Source organism: Canis lupus, chromosome 5 (assembly GCF_003254725.2).
Source record: "Canis lupus dingo isolate Sandy chromosome 5, ASM325472v2, whole genome shotgun sequence".
NCBI lineage: Eukaryota > Metazoa > Chordata > Mammalia > Carnivora > Canidae > Canis > Canis lupus.
This window is the reverse complement of record NC_064247.1, coordinates 77724931-77743414: the sequence shown is the minus strand read 5'-3', so window position 1 is coordinate 77743414 and position 18484 is coordinate 77724931. Positions and strand designations below refer to the sequence as shown.

General features: G+C 39.4%; 1 protein-coding gene across 1 annotated transcript in view; it reads left to right on the top strand.

Moving 5' to 3' along the window:
- Positions 1 to 849: 849 nt before the first annotated feature.
- The window catches only part of AP1G1 (adaptor related protein complex 1 subunit gamma 1), a 79040-nt gene continuing 61405 nt past the window's right edge, over positions 850 to 18484 (top strand). The window contains exon 1 of the mRNA XM_025426741.3: positions 850 to 991. The gene's annotated coding sequence lies outside the window, so the exon portion shown is untranslated. The remainder of the gene's footprint in view (positions 992 to 18484) is intronic.

The following is an 18484-nucleotide window of genomic DNA, read 5'->3' as shown; positions in this document are numbered from 1 at the left end:
CTTTCCCTTCAGTGGGCTAAGATAATCAAGTTCACGTGGAACATACTTGTGTCAGGTGTTAGTAATTATTTTTCAAGCCAGGAACGGTCTGGGTAGACTCTCTCTGGCTCAGGTCCTTAGCTGATGGAGACACAGTGAGAAAAGCCCAGTCTGGAAGGGTTCTAACAACGATCACTAGTCCAAGTCCTTTGTGTTTACGTACGAGGAAGCTGAAGTCCCGAGAGATTCAATGACTTGTCCAATACAGGAGGTTGAGGGCTGGTACTGGGTCTGGAATCCATTCTTCTGTATCATCCTCTAGCTCTTTTTATAAGATACTTTGCAGAGATACCACACAAGTATGGAAGCCAATACCACGTGGGGCGTGTCCCTGAAGTTAGAAAGGTGAGGTCTGAAAACACCGGAGGCAGCAGTTTGGGCTATTTGTGTATTAAGTCCCCGCCCCCCACCTGCCTCGCCTCGCCCCGCCCACTTCCTCCGCGGTAGTCCCGCCCCCTTTCGGTGGCCCCCGCCGCTTCCTGGTAGCTCGGCCTGCTCCTCCCCCCGCCAGCGGAACCAATGTTCGGAGGCCTTCCAGGGTCAGCCGGATCTTTCTCGCTCAGACTCTTCGCAGCGGTGACTCGGCAGCAGCGTCTCTCGTCATCAGTGACCGCCCCGTACCTTGCTACGCTTTGCGTCGCTCTGCTAGGAGCAGTCACCTCCTCCTTGGCAAATAGTCCTCGGCGGGGTCCGAGTTCTTGGTTAATAGGAGAGGGGAGGTAGAAGAAGTTGCAGCTAGGGAACACGGAATCGACAAGGAGAGGGGGATAGAGACCCAAGTTTCTGCAGTACTGCGTGAAGTTAGTTAGAAACTCCCCGCTTCCTAAGAGGATCCTTCCGCCTGCAGTAGCGGTGGTGAGGCCGAGGGAGCCGCCATTTTGGATGTTCGGTTCCTGCTGCCACTGCTGCCGCCGCCCCCGGAGCTGCTGGTTTCATTCGAGGTTTCGGGCCGGTGAGTGTCACTCGCGGCGCTACGAACATATTGCTTCTTTTGCCCCGCGCCTGCTGGGAGCGCTCGGCCGGAAGCTTCCTGTCAACACCGGGGGTCCGGTCCTCGGCTTCAGGGGGCGAGAAGAGAGGACAGAGGCTGGCCCAGGAGGGGCGCGGAGTCCCAGGGGCTGCTCCGACTTCTTGAGGGCCGACCCGAGGCCTCGGACCCGGAGGCTCCCCGCGCGGCTGCGTTCGGAGTCGTGGCGCTGCCCGGCCGGTGCGGGCCTCCTCTGGACCCATCGACTTTCTCGGGCTTCGATCCTCTCTTGAGGGCGTTCAGGGAGCCCGGGGTTAGCGGGGCGGGTCCCACCCCCGCGTGTCGTCTCCGAGCTACGTATCAGCGTTCTCGTGTCTTGCACTCGGGTCAGGTCTTTCGTAGAACTCTCCAAAGGTCTTTCAGAGGCTCCGTTAGTCGCTGTCTGCCCCGCAGTGCCGGCCCCTCGGAACCGGACGTCGGCCTCGCCTCTCCCTAACCTTCCCACCAACTTCTTTCCCGATTTTCAGGGTCCCTCCCCAACTCCCGAACTCACCCGCGAGTCCCACTGCTTAGCCTTCTCGCAAAGCCCTGACCCTGCGGACGTCAGTTCCTACTAATTCTATCTTCTCGACTGTCTGGACGAGTCGGGACGATTGCTTCTGTTTCCTTGTTAGGGTTTGATGAAGGCGGTCCATCGGGCCGTTCGCTCGGAGCACACTTGAGCAGTTTTAAAGCTGATTGAATGGCTTTTGGGGAGGGGTAGGGAGAAGGCTGTCAGAGGTTTCTCTCATTTGTGAATTCTCTTCCTGTGCTGAACAGTTGGCTTTTTTTGGGGGGGGGGGGTGTTTATTGACACTTCTGTACTTGTCTTGGTGTTGTATGTCCCGGGGCAGGGAAATTGCCTGAGAAGGAAGGATCTTAATCCGACCTCCGTAGTAAGGGAAGTAACTTTTTTTTTTTTTGGCTCCTGTCGCGATTAGTTAACAGAAGAGAGGACGGAAGATTTCTTTGTGATCTCAACTTGCAGGTGTTTCGTACGGCAGTGATCTTTGCTGATTCTTAAAAATACTTAGGTAGACCTCGTGTGTGGGATTTTTTTCTTTTTTGGGGGGGAGCTCGTTGAATTTTAAATGTTCGCTTCTACTGTTCCCCATAATACTTGTCAGACTATACCCTTAACCTTTTGGCTTAAAAATATAGGCTCTCCAGGTGTCCATAATCTCACCACTTTTATGCTGTTCTTAAAGTAAGTTTGCAGTGTAGCGTGCTTGAGTAAAAAGCATTTCACATTAATTCACGGATTATTTCCTACATTTTAAGTTAGGCGAGTGTGATCGAATCCCCTCTATTTCATCGCAGCCTGGGTTTTAAAATCTGCGAGAGACAAATAATTTAAGATTACAGTCTATAGGGACTGCTGAAATTTAAATTTGTAACTTGATGGACTCGATGTAGGGAGTGAAGAGGAAAATGAAAAAAAACATAACTTGAATCAAACCTTTTAATACTTCTAAGCCATGTCTAAGTGCATTGTTCTTATCAGGTAGATAAATTCCTGTACTGGTCATATGATGTTTCAATAGAAGACTGAATGTTTTCATTGTAAATAGTGTTCTTGTTGTTTGTTTTAAAGAGTCTTTTCAAAAGTATGTTAGTATTTGTGTATTTACTCTTGAGATAGGGAATTTCTCTTTTGGTTTGAAGGAACTGTCGAACCCCTGAACGTGTATAGGATACCTAACTCATTTACCAAGTATCCCCATGTAGTTATTGAAATGTTCATTTCTGAGCTATATATATTTTTTTCTGAGTTAAATTTTTTAAAAGGTTATTGGAAGAAATATCAGGTGTTACTCAACTCATTCATTTTGTATTATAATTATTGGTAGTTAAACGTTGTTCATTCTTAAGTGGTTTACATTCAATTGGTGAGTGTCCTTTTGCCTTACAAATTATAAGCAAAGTGCTGTTGATTGCACTGTTGATTAATCACATACTTGAATGTCTATTTTGTCTAAGGTGGTGGGATTATACTTGTAAGAAACATTATTGTTTAGGAAATCTCAATTCATTTTCTTCTGGGAGCAGTTGCTTGTTCCTTGTAGATTTGAGAGTTAATTTTATTTTTTTAGTGAACTCTACCTCCAACTTGGGGCTGGAACTCACAACCCTGAGATCACGACCTGAGCTGAAACCGAGAGTTGGATGCTCAGCTCAACCAGCTGTGCTACCCAGGCACCCTCAAGTTTTTTGTGATTTATAAAAACTCTTTACATACTGAAAAAGTTGAATATTTTCCAAAAGACTATTTTTAATTAAAAAAAAAAAGAATAGGAAACTACATACCAAAACAGATTTTCAAAATGCTTAATCCTCTTACTTGCATTTGATGAGGATTTAAAACTTTTGTGTATAAAGCAGGACTTAACTAATAGAACTTTAAAACTCTTGGATTTAACTTCAGAGACTCTAAAAACTATTACTTTCCCTTTCTGTAAACTGCAACTACTTGTTTAGCTATTTTTGGTCTTTAAAATTAATTAATTCTCAGCCTTATGAATTGTTTAGAGTTCTTGATTTTGGCATTTTCATCTCTGTTATTTTTATTCAGTTTCTTTCATGCAGGATAAGATTTAACAATTATTTTTAAAACTAAGAGAACATATAGATTTGTCTAAGCTCTCATATTTCTTGGCTTCTAGGTTTTCAGAATTGTACCTTTTCAAAAAGTATTAGGATTTTCCCATTTGCTTTTTTTGTATAGAAAATTTTATATCCGTGAAGGCATTCATTTCTCTCTTGAAAATACATGTAAGTTTTTTTTCCCCCTTCACTGAAGGAGTAACACAAAATACTTAATTTTTTTTTTCAAAACACTTAATTTGGCATGAGTTTTGGTTACTACAATAATCTCTTTTCAAAGTTTGAAGAGTCCAGAAGTAAAAGAAACAACAACAAAACTTTACATTTGAGTCAGCATTAACTAACACTTTTTATGTGTAAAAAAGGACAAGGTTTAAGATAATATGGTTGACACGAGAAATGCTTTTTCACTAGGTACTTGGAGGTTTTGTTTTTTTGGCTTACTCACAATTGGAGAGAGAAGATAAGGGATAAATGTTGTCAATGAAAAATAGATTTCAAAGGAAAAAATCATAGTTTTTAAAAAGATGATGGAAACATATGTGACTTTTGTACTTTATAAATAAATGAAGACATTTTAAAGGCAAGTAGTTTTTACCTCCTTTCTCTGTTGATACAGTGCAGCAAAGTGTAACCTGATAGGTAGTTGCTTTGCTCACTCCAGCTTTCTTGTTGGAGCTGATTGTGATTATGTTTTACTGAGCATTGTAGGCTTTTCAGCTTGTTTGGCCTTGAGGTTAATGTTATGGACTTCTGGGAAGAGCAAACATTAGAATGACATGATCTTAGATCTTTGAGGCTGTAAAATCTTTGCACTCCCCTTTTCTTATAAATCTTTGAGTTAAAAATGAGACCGACAAAATAGATGATGTACACTATTGGGTTAAAAGAGCTAGCTTTAGTAAATGATCATATAGTTGTACAACCCAAAAGGAATTCTATTAGTATTTTTACAGCTCATTTTAGTGAAGCTATTTACTAAACCTCACTATTGGGAAATTATTCTGTTTTAAGCTGAAGAAAAGGGAAGTAATTTTTAAAAATTCCTTTTTAAAGTCTGCACAAAGGATTTGGTGTCCTTCCCACTTTTTGAAATTTTTGAAAACACGATCCTTTTAAAATATGCTGAAAATATTGGTTTGAGATGAATAGAGAAACTAAGTGACAATAAAGTTTTTGTAGAAACTAGGTTTTGGGTATGATTTATTGAAGGTAAGCTGTTGTGAGAAGAGCTTTTTTTTCCCAGATAGTACACTGGATATGTGATTTTTTTTATTTTTTATTTTTAAAGATTCTATTTATTCATGACAGAGAGAGAGAGACAGACAGACAGACACAGGCAGAGGGAGAAGCAGGCTCCATGCAAGAAGCCTGATGTGGGACTTGATCCCAGGTCTCCAGGATCGTACTCCGGGATGAAGGCAGCGCCAAACTGCTGGGCCATCGGGGCTGCTGGTTTTTAAACGTGTGTTTGTTTCTACCAGTGGAAGTTGAGCTTTTTATTTTCTTTAGAAACATCCCATGGCAAAAGCAGAATAAATGTGTTGAATATTTAAGAAAGCGGAATAAGGAAGTAGCTTACTAGCTTTTAGTTGTTATTTTTATTTACATACACTGAAATTTATTTATTTAAAAAAATTTTAAAGTAAGCTTTCCACCCAGTGTAGGGCTTGAACTCAACAACCTCAAGATCAAGAATCACATGCTCTGTGGAGCCAGCCAGGCGCCTCTATGCACACTAAACTTTTTACTGTTTTTCCAATACTTCATGTTCTTTCATTTTCTTTGTACCTGTTCTGCCTATACCTGGAATGCTTTTCTTTTTTCCCTTCTACCTAGTGAACATGTTCTTCCTTCCTCTTCACCCCCAGGCAAAGGGGTGTACCATTTTCTTTAAAGTACTTGAATTGTCTACTTTTCCTTGAACTTTCAGAGGATAAAGACTATTTCATTTTGACATCCGTAGTACATAGCACAGTGCCTGGCCCTTATCTACTCCATGGAATAGATGATATGAATGAAAATAATATGGGGAAAATATTCAGGTACTCAGGTATATGACAATTGGTTGGTACCAGAGCCAATAGCAGTCAGGATCTTGAGCTATGACAAGCTACTGCAAGTCATTTACTTGTGAAGTGCAGAGTTGATGTCAGGGAAGTTTATTTTCAGATTTAGAAAACATAAAACCTTGTGTCTTTGTCCTTGGAAATATTATAGATGTTTAACTTTGAAATTGGCATCATTCTTTTTTCTCTTTGTGATTTACTCGGACTCTTTGTTTTGCAAAAGTTTCAAGTGGCAGCAAAGAAATTAAAAAAAAAAATCACTCTTTTCCCTATCCCTTTCTTTTGAATATCTAATTCATTATGGTAAAGAAACTGATAGTAAGTTGAGAACTTCAGTCTCCCCCCCCCCCCCCCCCCCGTGAATGAAAATTGGTTGATACAGTTCAATGATTTGTTATTTTCTCTCCTCCTGTTTGAATTATAAACTTTTATATAGTGCTAAAAAATCTAAAAACATTTAGAGCTATTAATTTCTCTCAATCTCTTCATTGTTACTTCCTAGCCATTTTACCAGGTTATGGGTATACTTCAGTGTTTCTCTCCCATGTTTGGTCAAGTGTTGTATATAGTAACACAAATATGCACATACATAAGGGAGATCATACTTCTTATTTTACTTTGTAACAAGCTTTTATTTATTTTTATTTATTTTTAAATATTTTATTTATTTGAGAGAGCATGAGAGGTGTTGAGGGGCAGAGGGAGAAGGAGAAGGCGACTCCCGGCTGAGCAGGGAGATGAACTTGGGGCTCGATCCCAGGATGAGCCAAAGGCAGATGCTTAACCAACAGAGCCACCCAGGCGCCTCTGTAATAAGCTTTTCTTAACACATCCTGGTCAGTAAATATAATTAGATCTTGTTTTTTAAACATCTCTATTATGTCTCAGCATGGATGTGTACTATATGTAATTTATTCAGTTCCTTTTTTTTTTTTTAAAGATTTATTTATTTTTAGAGAGGAGGTATGGGGAGTGGGGTAGGGGGAGGAAAGACAGAAGACAGAATTCTCAAGCAAACTCCTAGATGAGTGTGGAGCCCAATGTGGGACTTGATCCCAGGACCCTGGGATCATGATCTGCACTGAAAAGGATTCTGAGACTTAACTGACTGAGCCCCCCAGGGGCTCCTATTCAGTTACTTTCTTATGAACATTTAGATTGTTTTAAGATTTTGTTAATATAAACAGTGATACAGTAAACATCCTTGTACATGTTACCTTATTTGCTGCTTTTTAATTTCTACATATTAGATTCTCCAAAGTGGGTGGGATTTCTGGGTTAAAGGAAATATACTTGAAATTTTTTTTTTTAAAGATTTTATTTTATTTTTATTTTTAAGACCAAGAGAGAGAAGCAGAGACATAGGCTGAGGGAGAAGCAGGCTCCATGTGGGGAGCCTGATGCGGGACTCGATCCCAGGGCTCCAGGATAATGCCCTGAGCTGAAGGCAGATGCTGACCCACTCAGGTGTCCCTGAAATGTTTTTTTTTTTTTTCCCTGAAATGTTTTTATTGCCATATTATTCTTTAAGTAGGTTGTCACCTACTTTAAGTAGTGTCCACCTCCACTAATAGTGGGTTTTCTGTATCATCATATCATTAGATGTAAATAATTTTTAGTGGTCTGCTAGATGATGAATCCTCTTTCAGTTTGTCTTAATTTTCCTGGCCATTATTGGAGCTAGCCTTTTTTATTGTGGTTTTTGCTGTTTGGATTTCCTTTATTGAAAATCTTCTGTTCGGGATCCCTGGGTGGCGCAGCGGTTTGGTGCCTGCCTTTGGCCCAGGGCGCGATTCTGGAGACCCGGGATCGAATCCCACGTCGGGCTCCCGGTGCATGGAGCCTGCTTCTCCCTCTGCCTGTGTCTCTGCCTCTTTCTCTTTCTCTCTCTGTGACTATCATAAATAAATAAAAATTAAAAAAAAAAAAGAAAATCTTCTGTTCATGTCCTTAGTTCATTTTTCTTTTACGTGGTTTGTCTCCTTTATCTTCTAGGAACACCTTTTGGTATATTCTTTGTTGTATGACACCTGTATTTATTCATCTGAAATTAACTTTTATATGATAAAAAGCAGTGGGTCTTTTATGGTTTTGCTTTGTAGAGAGAGCCAGCTACATGAGGATTAAACAAATCTTCCTTTCCTCAGTGAATTAAAGGCCGTCTTTTAAAAACAATATTTATCTGAGAGATAGAGATAGCATATACAGAAAGAGGGGTAGCAGGAGAGGCACAAGCAGACTTCCCACTGAGCAGGGAGCTTGATGTGGGGGCTTGACCCCAGGATCTTGAGATGATGACCTGAGCCAAAGGCAGATGCTTAATTGACTGAGCCAATGAGGTGCCCCAATTAAATGCCATCTTATATGTTGTTTCCATATATGTTTGCTCCATTTCTGGTTCTTTTTTTCTCTGTACTATTATTTTACTTTTTTGAGTGTGATAACTTTGTAAAAAGTTGCACTCTGTTAAGAAAAGCTCCTATCACTGCCATTTTTCATTTTCTTGACGGTCTTAAACATTCATTTTTATATCTATTGATTGAAAATAATTCTTTTTTTTTTTAAATTTATTCATGAGAGGCACACAGAGAGAGAGAGAGAGGCAGAGACACAGGCAGAGAGAGAAGCAGGCTCCATGCAGTGAGCCCGACGTGGGACTCAAGTCCCGGGTCTCGAGGATCACACCCTGGGCCAAAGGTGGTGTTAAACTGCTGAGCCTGCTGAGCCACCTGAGCTGCCTGATTGAAAATAATTCTATTGGGTTCAGAAAACCTCAGAAAAAGCCCACTGTTTGGAATTGCACTACATTCATATATTAATTTTGAGAGGCCTGATATTTTTAATTATCTTAATTTTTCCTTATGATTAATTTCCATTTATTCAGGTCCTTTTTCAGTTTTAAGTCCTTCAATAAAAGTTTCATAAATTTAATAGTTTTCATGTAATTCTTAGGCCTTCCTAGGTATTTTATAGTTTTTGATACTATTGTAAATGGGACTTTTCCTCCTCTATTTCTTCTTTCTTTTCAAGATTTTACTTATGCATAAGAGACACACAGAGAGGCAGAGGGAGAAGCAGGCTCCTCTTGGGGACCCTAATGTGGGACTCAATCCCAGGACTCCGAGATCACACCCTGAGCTGAAGGCAGCCGTTCAGCCACTGAGCCCCACCCAGGTGCCCCTATTTCTTCTTTCTTTTTTCTTTCTTCTTAATTTCTTTCTTTCTCTTTTTCCCTCTCTCCCTCAGCTCCTCACTTCCCCTCTTTCTCCCTCCCTCTCTCTCTCTTCTTTCGGAGAGAATCTTATGCAGACTCCTGCCCAGTGTGGAGCCCAACATGGGGCTTGACCTCACAACCCCGAGATCATGAGCTGATCTGAAATCAAGAGTTCGATGCTTAATGGACTGAGACCTGTGGCCCTTCCTCCTCTATTTCTAACTGATGTCAGAAACGTGGGTTAAAAATGGATCTTTAGGGATGCCTGGGTGGCTCAGCAGTTGAGCATCTGCCTTTGGCTCAGGGTGTGATCCTGGAGTCTTGGGATCGAGTCCCACATCAGGCTCTCTGCAGGGAGCCTGCTTCTCCCTCTGCCTATGTCTCTGCCTCTCTCTGTGTGTCTCTCATGAATAAATAAATAAAATTAAATTAAAAAAAATGGATATTTAATTTTGGACCTGATCCCCCTCCCTTCCTTTCTTGGTATCCAGAACTAACATAACTTGGATTTATGAAGAATATGCTAGGGAAACTTTATTATCTTAATATGAAATCATTTTCTTGTAACTTTCTAATAAACTTTCTAATGTCATCCTGGAGAAAATGCCATTAGGTAAAAGTGTCCTTTCAGGATGAATGCTGTCTTGTTATTTGGAAAGTTCATAGTTTTCCTTTCTAATCCATTATTGAATTATATTACCTTTTTTGAATTTTTAAATCAAGATTTATAGCTCAAATAAATGTTTGCTACTTAAAAGGTAGCAGAAAATATATAGAACTTTAAAAGGCATCTGTATTTATACAAGGCACAGATAGTCTATCTCCCTTAACATTTATTTGTTATATCCTTTGGGGCATAGCTTTAAAAACAAAATTTTTGTTTTGAAAATTTTGTTACAATTGTTCATAATTGTGGGCTCCTTAGGACGTTTTTGCTAATAGTATTAGGGATGAGAGTGGAATATTGCTTTTTATTAGTGTCAAATTAGATACTGATTGTGTTTATCCTTGTTTATTTGGCATTTTTAAAAAAAATTATTTAGATTGCACACACGTGAGAGGAGGAGGAGCGGAGGGAGAGGGAGAGAGAGAATTCTCAAGTAAACTCCCTGCTGAGTGTGGAGCCTGATGTAAAGTGTGATCCCAGGACCCTGAGATCATGACGTGAACTGAAATTAAGAGTCAGCCACCTAACCGACTGGTGAACTGAAATTAAGAGTCAGCCACCTAACCGACTGAACCACTCAGGCACCCCTTATTTGGCCTTTATATTCTGCATCTTTATGCCATTGAACTGTTCAGAAGGCATATTTGCATTTATATACATCTGTTTTTTTTTTTTTTTTTTTTTTAATTCTCAGTTTCAGTGAATTTTGGTTATGGATACTTTTAAAAGAAGATTCTTGTAATTACCCTCGCATTTTAGGGAGAATTGAGCTTAAGACTTCTTAGAAGAATGCCAGCTGGCTGCCTAGACAGGGTGTGGTGGTATCTTGATGTGGTCACACATTTCACAGCCTGTTGCTTAGCCTTGGAGATGGAAAAATTCCATTTTAGTATTACATCTAGGGATGATTTAGCCTAATCAAACTCACTGATGTGTGAACTAGAATAACAGTGTTGTAATTTCCAAGGGGCTATGCTTTTCTTCTGAATTACCTGTCTGATTTCCAGGTCACCTCTTTCCTTGTGTGGAGGAATTTGGGAGACAAGATACTTGGGAAGACAATTGATAATGACAAAGTTGGATTATGAGCCTGAAGCCACAGCATATAAAGTTGAATGGTCTTGAATGATTCATTTCTGTAGGCCCTGATGAAAGAACTATCCCTGTTCCACAATGGTGTTTACCTCTGCAGTGACCAAAATACTTATCCTCAGATTTAATCTCTCTTTTTCAAACAGTGATGTATTAACAGCACTCTCCCTTTTTCTTCACTCTGTAGAACATTTCCCTTCTCTAAGCACATTTCTTCATACAGGGAAGATACATGTGTACTGCCCCCCTCCCCCCAAAAAAAGAAAAAAATCCACAAAGACGGTGAAAAGAACCTAAGTCAGATTAATGACAGCTGGTATCTATAAGATATATTGGAAAGTAAAGGTCTGATCAAAGCTTTTAATACTGTGGGTCAGTTTGGTGTAAGCTTTACTCTTTCGGTTTTAGTGTTTTGTAAGTTGTAAATGCATTAAAGCAATTCAGATACATGGAATAAAAATCTGAAATAGGGCTTCTGTATGGAGCATAATCTAAAAAATATGGCCATGTGGAGAGGGGAGCCTGGGTGGCTCAGTCGGTTAAGCCTCTGACTCTTGATTTTGGCTCAGGTCATGGTCTCAAGAGTCGTGCTATCAAGCCCTGCGCCCTGCACCTGGCTTTGTGCTCAGCTGGGAGTCTGTTTGTCCCTCTCCTTTCCTCTATATGAACAAATAAGATCTTTTACAAAATAAAGGCACTGCTGTTATTAATTTGAAAAAAAAAATGGCCTTGTGGAGAATGTGGGTGAGAGAGTGCAGTAACTTCTTTTGGAGGGTTTGCCTAGTGTTAACTTACGTCCCTTGAGTGTTCTTAGCCATACTTACATCTGTGACTGGATGTTAGACAGTAATCACTGGCAAAGTTAATTGAAATCTAGTTTCTTGAATCTCATTGTTTAGCAAGAAACACTTCAAGTATAGATTTTGTGATAGAAAAGGAGGAAATTTTAATATTGAGAAATTGCTTTTAATTTAGGGTTTCTTTTTAGATTAGATCTCACATAGCTTCAGGTTTAGGGGAGGAAGGACATCATACAGCAAGAGCCCCAGCTTTTTGGTTATATGTTCTTAACTGGGCTGTCAGTGGTTCAGAGCTCACATCCAGGTAGTATGAGCTCAATAGTAGAAAGTTAACTGAGCAGGGTAGAATCTAGGACTGGATTGAGGCCTGATGCCTTTCCCATGGCCGTTGGTAAGTAGCCAGTGCGCCTTTACTTTGTTTGCTTTGGAAAGGACAAGGGTATTTTATCTAAAACTCTTCTAGCATTTAGAATTCAGTTAAATACAGTATTTATCAAGTTCCTAGCCTTACATAAGGGGAATACAAGAGTAATAAGACTAACAAGGATCTGGCCTTTAGGAGTTTATATTTGAGTGGGAAAAATACACATTTCTAAGAAAAAAAAAAAAGGTAATTCATGGCCTGAGATTAGTACTGCAGTATGAGGAAAATCTTTATCAAAGAGATTGGTGTGGTACCTGGGTGGCTCAGTAGGTTGGGTGTTTGCCTTTGGCTCAGGTCATGATCCCAGAGTCCTGGTATCAGCCCTACATTGGGCTCCCTGCTCTATGCGGAGCCTGCTTCTTCTCCTCCCTTTTCCTCTGCTGCTCCCCTGCTTGTGCTCTTCTGCTGTCTCTCTCTCTCTCTCAAATAAATAAAAACTTTCAAAAGAGTTGGACACAACCAACTGACCCACTCAGGTACCACACACATCTCTTTAACTGATCAGGATTATTTATCAGATAACCATTGATGAAATAAATACACTTATCCATAATCTCTGTATCTTAACAAGTCAAAATTTTAATGGTTCTGTATTCCTTTTCCATCCTTGCCCTAGTAAGTATTTTGGGACAAAAAAGGATGTCTTCTTTTTATGAAGTGTACAAGCCATGTAAATATAAAACAGAGGGGGCAGGCAGCCCTGGTGGCGCAGCAGTTTAGCGCTGCCTGCAGCCCAGGGTGTGATCCTGGAGACCCGGGATCGAGTCCCACATCGGGCTCCTTCCGTGGAGCCTGCTTCTCCCTCTGCCTGTCTCTGCCTCTGTGTGTGTGTGTGTGTCTCTCATGAATAAATAAAATATTTAAAAAATAAATAAATAAACCCAGAGCTTTAAAAAAAAAATAAAACAGGGACACTTAGGGATTGAATAAAACTATTGAAATGCTGAATGTGAATAAATATAAAAGGAGAAATGGACAGAACCACAATTGTAGTAGTAGGCTTTATTTTTTTAATTAAAAATTTTTTAAAAAAAAGATTTGCTTATTTGACAGAGGGAGAGAGCACGACAGGGCCCGGGGGGCAGAGGGAGAGGGAGAAGCAGACTCCCCACTGAGCAGGGAGCCCCGTGCGAGGCTCGATCCCAGGACCTGAGATTGTGACCTGAGCTGAAGGCAGACGCTTAACTGACTGAGCCACCAAGGAACCCTTATTTATTTATTTTTTTTTTGAAGATTTTATTTATTTAATTAAGAGGGCTTGGGAGAGTGTGCGAGCGGGGGTGGGGCAGAGGGAGAGGGAGAAGCGGGCTCCCCATTGAGCAGGGAGCTGGACGTAGGGCTTGATCCCAGGACCTTAGGACCATGACCAGGGCTGAAGGCAGATGCTTAACTGACTGAGCCACTTAGGCATCCCTATAGTGGTAGACTTGAACATATCTTTCTCAGACTTGGATGGGTCAGGTAATTAATAAGAGCAAACAGTTTCTGAACTATGTAATTTTTAGAAATTGGTTGTTCCATAAGTACAGTTTTTGTTTTCATGTAATTGTCATTTTAATTTTTAAAAACCGCCTTATTGAGGTATGCACAGTATTTATAAAATGCCTATAATTGGATTGTAAATGCATTATGGATTGGATTATAAATTATATATAATATATACATAAATGCAGGAATGCACAAAATGTATGTAGTTTGATGTTAGGGTACAATTTTATATTCAGGGTTTTCTATCCTTTGCATTAAATGTTAAATGTTGATGTTCTGGAACCATTTCTTGGTAATCAGGGTCTTATAAAAACTAATTATGGTACTCTTTGTTGTTTAAAACTCTTAAGATTTTAGGGAGTGTCAAATGCTTTTTGCTAGTACACTAAATAAGCTCAGGTTACTATGCTCTGTGTGTGTATTTAAGATAAAGACTTTAATTTTGGATTTGTAAAAAAAAAATTATAATTTAAGATTATGGAACTCAAAGGTAGAGATTATCAGTGATTTGATTGTTTTCTTTTTGATTAATCATTTAAACATTTTTATAAAATAAAAATCTATGATTTAAAGGGCACAAACTTTTAAAAATTGTGGTAGGAATACAAGTAGATTTCTACTCTTGACAAATTTTTAGTTGCACGATACAGTACTGTTGTCTCTAGGGTCAGTGTTGTATATCAAATCTGTAGAATATATTAATCTTGCTGGTATGTTGTTTGTATACTTGTTTCTGCTATATATGGGTTTTGTTTGCTTTGTTAATTCTGTTTCTTATTGTTAGATGACATTTTGATGACTGTCAGTGTTCTTCCCTAAAACAGCCTGTCTCCTCGTCCCCACCCTCCGTTATTTCCCCTCCAGTTTTTTAATTTGTAAATTAGAGTCTGCAGGGCAGCCCAGGTGGCTCAGCATTTTGGTGCCGCCTTCTGCTCAGGGCGTGATCCTGGAAACCTAGGATTGAGTCCCTCCCTGCGTGGAGCCTGCTTCTCCCTCTGCCTCTTTCTCTCTGTGTGTCTCTCATGAGTAGATAATAAAATCTTAAAAAAAAAAAAAAAGTGGAGCCTGCAAATAGAGTAAAGTAGATGTTTTAGTATGTTGATGTGATGCTCTCTGTAATGCTTCATGAAGTTTATAAAAATATGTTTTGGATTCTCAGCTATGTCCTGTTTAGCTGAGTCATCAGTATACACCATACTCATGCCTTATTTTTTTTTAAAAGGATAGTTGTTACTAATAATAGATATTTAAGCTGTTGTATTTTTTTTTTTAAGATTTTATTTATTTATTTGACAGAGCACAAGCAGGGGGAGTGGGAGAGGGAGAAGCAGGCTCCCTGAGGAGCAGGGAGCCTGATGTGGGTCTCTATTCCAGGACCCTGGGATCATGACCTGAGTTGAAGGTAGATGCTTAACCGACTGAGCCACCCAAGTGCCCCTAAAAGGTTGTATTTTAAGGAATCTTACAGGTTTTGAGTATTTTGAAAGGCAAGTAAAAACTCTTAAAAAGTAAAGAAATCCTCAACATTGTAATAAGAGCAAGTAGGTTTTGTTTTCCAGATTATGTATGTGGTCTATGGCATTCACTTACATATATAAGATATGTTTGAATTTAATTTTTAATATGAAACACTTCACACATAAAGTATATGGAGAGAATAATGATATATACTCAATTTACCCACAACCTAGTGTCAGAAATAAAGCATCACCAATATGGTTGAAGCCTCCTGTGTAGTACTCTGTTCTTCATCATATTCCCCTCTCCCCAGTGTGCCTCTGTGTTGATCTTTGTATTTCACATGGATGTTCTTATTCTCTTCATGCATTTTTGTATCTCTAAAGAACGATTCTTTTTTTTTTTTTTAATTTTTATTTATTTATGATAGTCACAGAGAGAGAGAGAGAGAGAGAGAGAGGCAGAGACACAGGCAGAGGGAGAAGCAGGCTCCATGCACCGGGAGCCTGACGTGGGATTCGATCTAGGGTCTCCAGGATCGCGCCCTGGGCCAAAGGCAGGCGCCAAACCTCTGCGCCACCCAGGGATCCCAAGAACGATTCTTTTACACATATTAAACCTTGATGAAATACAAGTACTGTATTTTCCTGTAACTTACTTTTGCTCAAGATTAATTTATTCAAGGATAGCCAGCAATTATGGCCAATATTTGTTTAGTGGATTCTATGTGTGTAGCACTGTGCTATAAGAATTTTACATGTATTCTCATTTAATTCTGGTAGCAATCCTTTGAGGTAGGTACTCTCCCCATTTTACAGATGAGGAAATTGAAGCTCTGGGATGTTAAAGTCATTTGCTCAGGACACACAGCTGATAAGTGGTAGAGCTGAGATTCAAACTCAGGTAATTTTACTCCAGGGTCATCATTTTAAACAATGATTAGGGTCATTGGATAAGGGTAAGGCTCTACAATCCTTTAACTCAGTTTCTGAAATTAAACAAAAACAAAAACCCAGGCGTTCTTCAGAATTCTTTTGGTGTTAAAAATCTGTCGTGACTAAACATGAGGCTGTAGTATTTATTTTTCTCATTTGGTGTGAATGTTCATATATGTTGTTGCAGAAAGAGTGTTTGATAATGGAACTGTTGCCTCAGACATTATGACCTACAATATGCACTGCATTACCTTTCTAAAATTCAGAAAATTCTGAGTTATGTTTTTAAGGATTTTGGATGAGAAATTGTGGACTAGCACTACACTACACATCTCTTCCTATGTGGGATTTTGGAGTTGTTGGGCTGATCCAGAAGGCACTTAATTTTGCAAAAGAAAAAATTTCTAAATATATTGAATTAGTTTGGTCATGACACACACTTTTCAACCTTGTGGACACATGTGCTTGTGAGAACTGTGCTAGCCTGATGAAAAAGTGTGTGCAGTGTCGGGCAGTAGTTGAACGAAGAGTGCTTTCATTATGTGTTGTGGAGGAAAAAGTTCAGAAGATGCCACTGATGACATCTCAAGTGGAAATATTCCAGTGTTCCAAAAGGACAAGGATAATACCAATGTCAATGCTGATGTGCAAAAGTTGCAACAGCAGTTACAGGACATTAAAGAGCAGACCATGTGCTCTTTAATGTTTTTTGTTTTTTAATGCTGGCAAATATGACAGTATAAGAACTTGTGGGAGTTAAAAATGGAAAAGTGAATAGCAAATAAAACAGGAAATCACAATTTTAAATGAAGTTTTTGCCTTCAGTAAATAATAAGTGGGTTTCTGTCATGGTCACTTTCCTTTTTAATTGGGCAATTCTGCTTGTGTGTTCATTTCTGCAGGTAACTAGGTGAATCATGTCTTTTTATTTTTAGTATTAGCTAGAGATACCACCGCCTTTGCTCCCATCAGCTGCTCCCTTGAGTGACTGTCCAGATGTCCACTGTGGCATCAGTCCCCCTCCCCCACATTCACCCTAGAGAGTCACTCCATCTCTTATACTGGAAATGACAAAATGGTGCCCTTAGACATGTTTATTTGCCCCACACATTATTTTGGAAAACTGAAACCGGGAGATAAAAGTACAGACTTTTCCTTGGAAAATGGGATGAATGGAGAGCAGTAGGCCCTCCACTCCTGCGTGGTGACAATTTCCTGTGATGGGGGGTGCTCAGCAGTGAGCCTTAGTTTACCTATAAATAAAATGTTCTGTCATTGGTCAGCAAAGGAAGTTTTTGCTACTTTTTTATAATGCTGGAATTGTAAAAATCTGTTTTCCTTCCTAGAATTTTGAGTTCTTAAGGGTAGGGATCATGACTTTGGCAGTTGCCAGCATTTATTGAAATGCTTGACATAGAGAAGGCTTAGCAAATATTTGTTGAATGAGTGGTTGGCAACTTTTTGGTGTGTTTCCCTTTTATTTAGGTCATCTATGGAATAGTGTGATGAATTGAACTGAATAAGGAGGAAAAAAAGAGATGCATGAAGCTCACTTCCATATTTTTTTACATTCTTCCTCTTCCCTTTGAAATGGATATAAATGATGCTTATGTTGGTATCATTTATGATACTGTCTTCTCTGTTGGCTGTAGTTAGTTGACCCTGCACTGTTAAACCCTGAACTTGTTAAACTTTTTTTTCGTTTTCTTGATGAAAGACTTTGATTGTACTGCTTTCTGAATTCAAGATTCTTAAACCTTAGTGCTTTATTTATTTATTTACTTATTTAGCACAAGCAGAGGGATAGCAGAGGAAATGGGAGAAGCAGGCTTTGCTGATCAGGGAGCCCAGTTGTAGGGCTTGATCCCAGGACCCTGCGATCATGACTTGAACCAAAGGCAGATGCTTAACTGACTGAGCCACCCAGGTGCCCCTTAAGGCATATTTTAATTTTTATTTACTTTTATTTTTTAAAGATTTTATTTATTCATGAGAGACAGAGAGAGAGGCAGAGACACAGGCAGAGGGAGATGTGGGACTCCATCCCAGGACTCCAGGATAACGCCCTGAGTCAAAGGCAGATGCTCAACTGCTGAGCCACCCAGGCGTCCCTTAAGGCATATTTTTAAAAATTGGGTTTAACTGCTGTGTTTTGAGGGTTCCTTTTTATACTCTGGTTCCAAGTCCTTTGTTGGATATGCAATTTGCAAATATCCCAGTCTGTAGCTTATCTTTCCATTTTCTTAACAATGTTTTTCATAGCACCAAAGTTTGTAATTTTTATGAAGTCTAGTTGTATAATTTTTTCTTTTATGGGTATGACTTTGATATAATGACCAAAAACTCTGCACAACCCCAGGTCATGAAGATTTTCTCCTGTTATCTTCTAACAATTTTATAGTTGTATGTTTTACATTTTGAGCTATGCTCCATTTTGAGTTAATACTTGTATAAGGTGTGAGATTTAGGTTGAGGTTCAGGGTTTTTTGCATATGTATGATATGTATGTCCAGTTGTGATGTGCATTGTTTATAGTATCACCTAATTATCTTTTTAATGTTTGTGGTGATACCATTTTCATTACTGATACTAGTAATTAGTGTTGTTTATCTTTTATCATGTAACCAGAGGTTTATCAATTTAGTCTTCTCAAATAACTGACTTTTGCTTTCATTGACTTGACCTAAT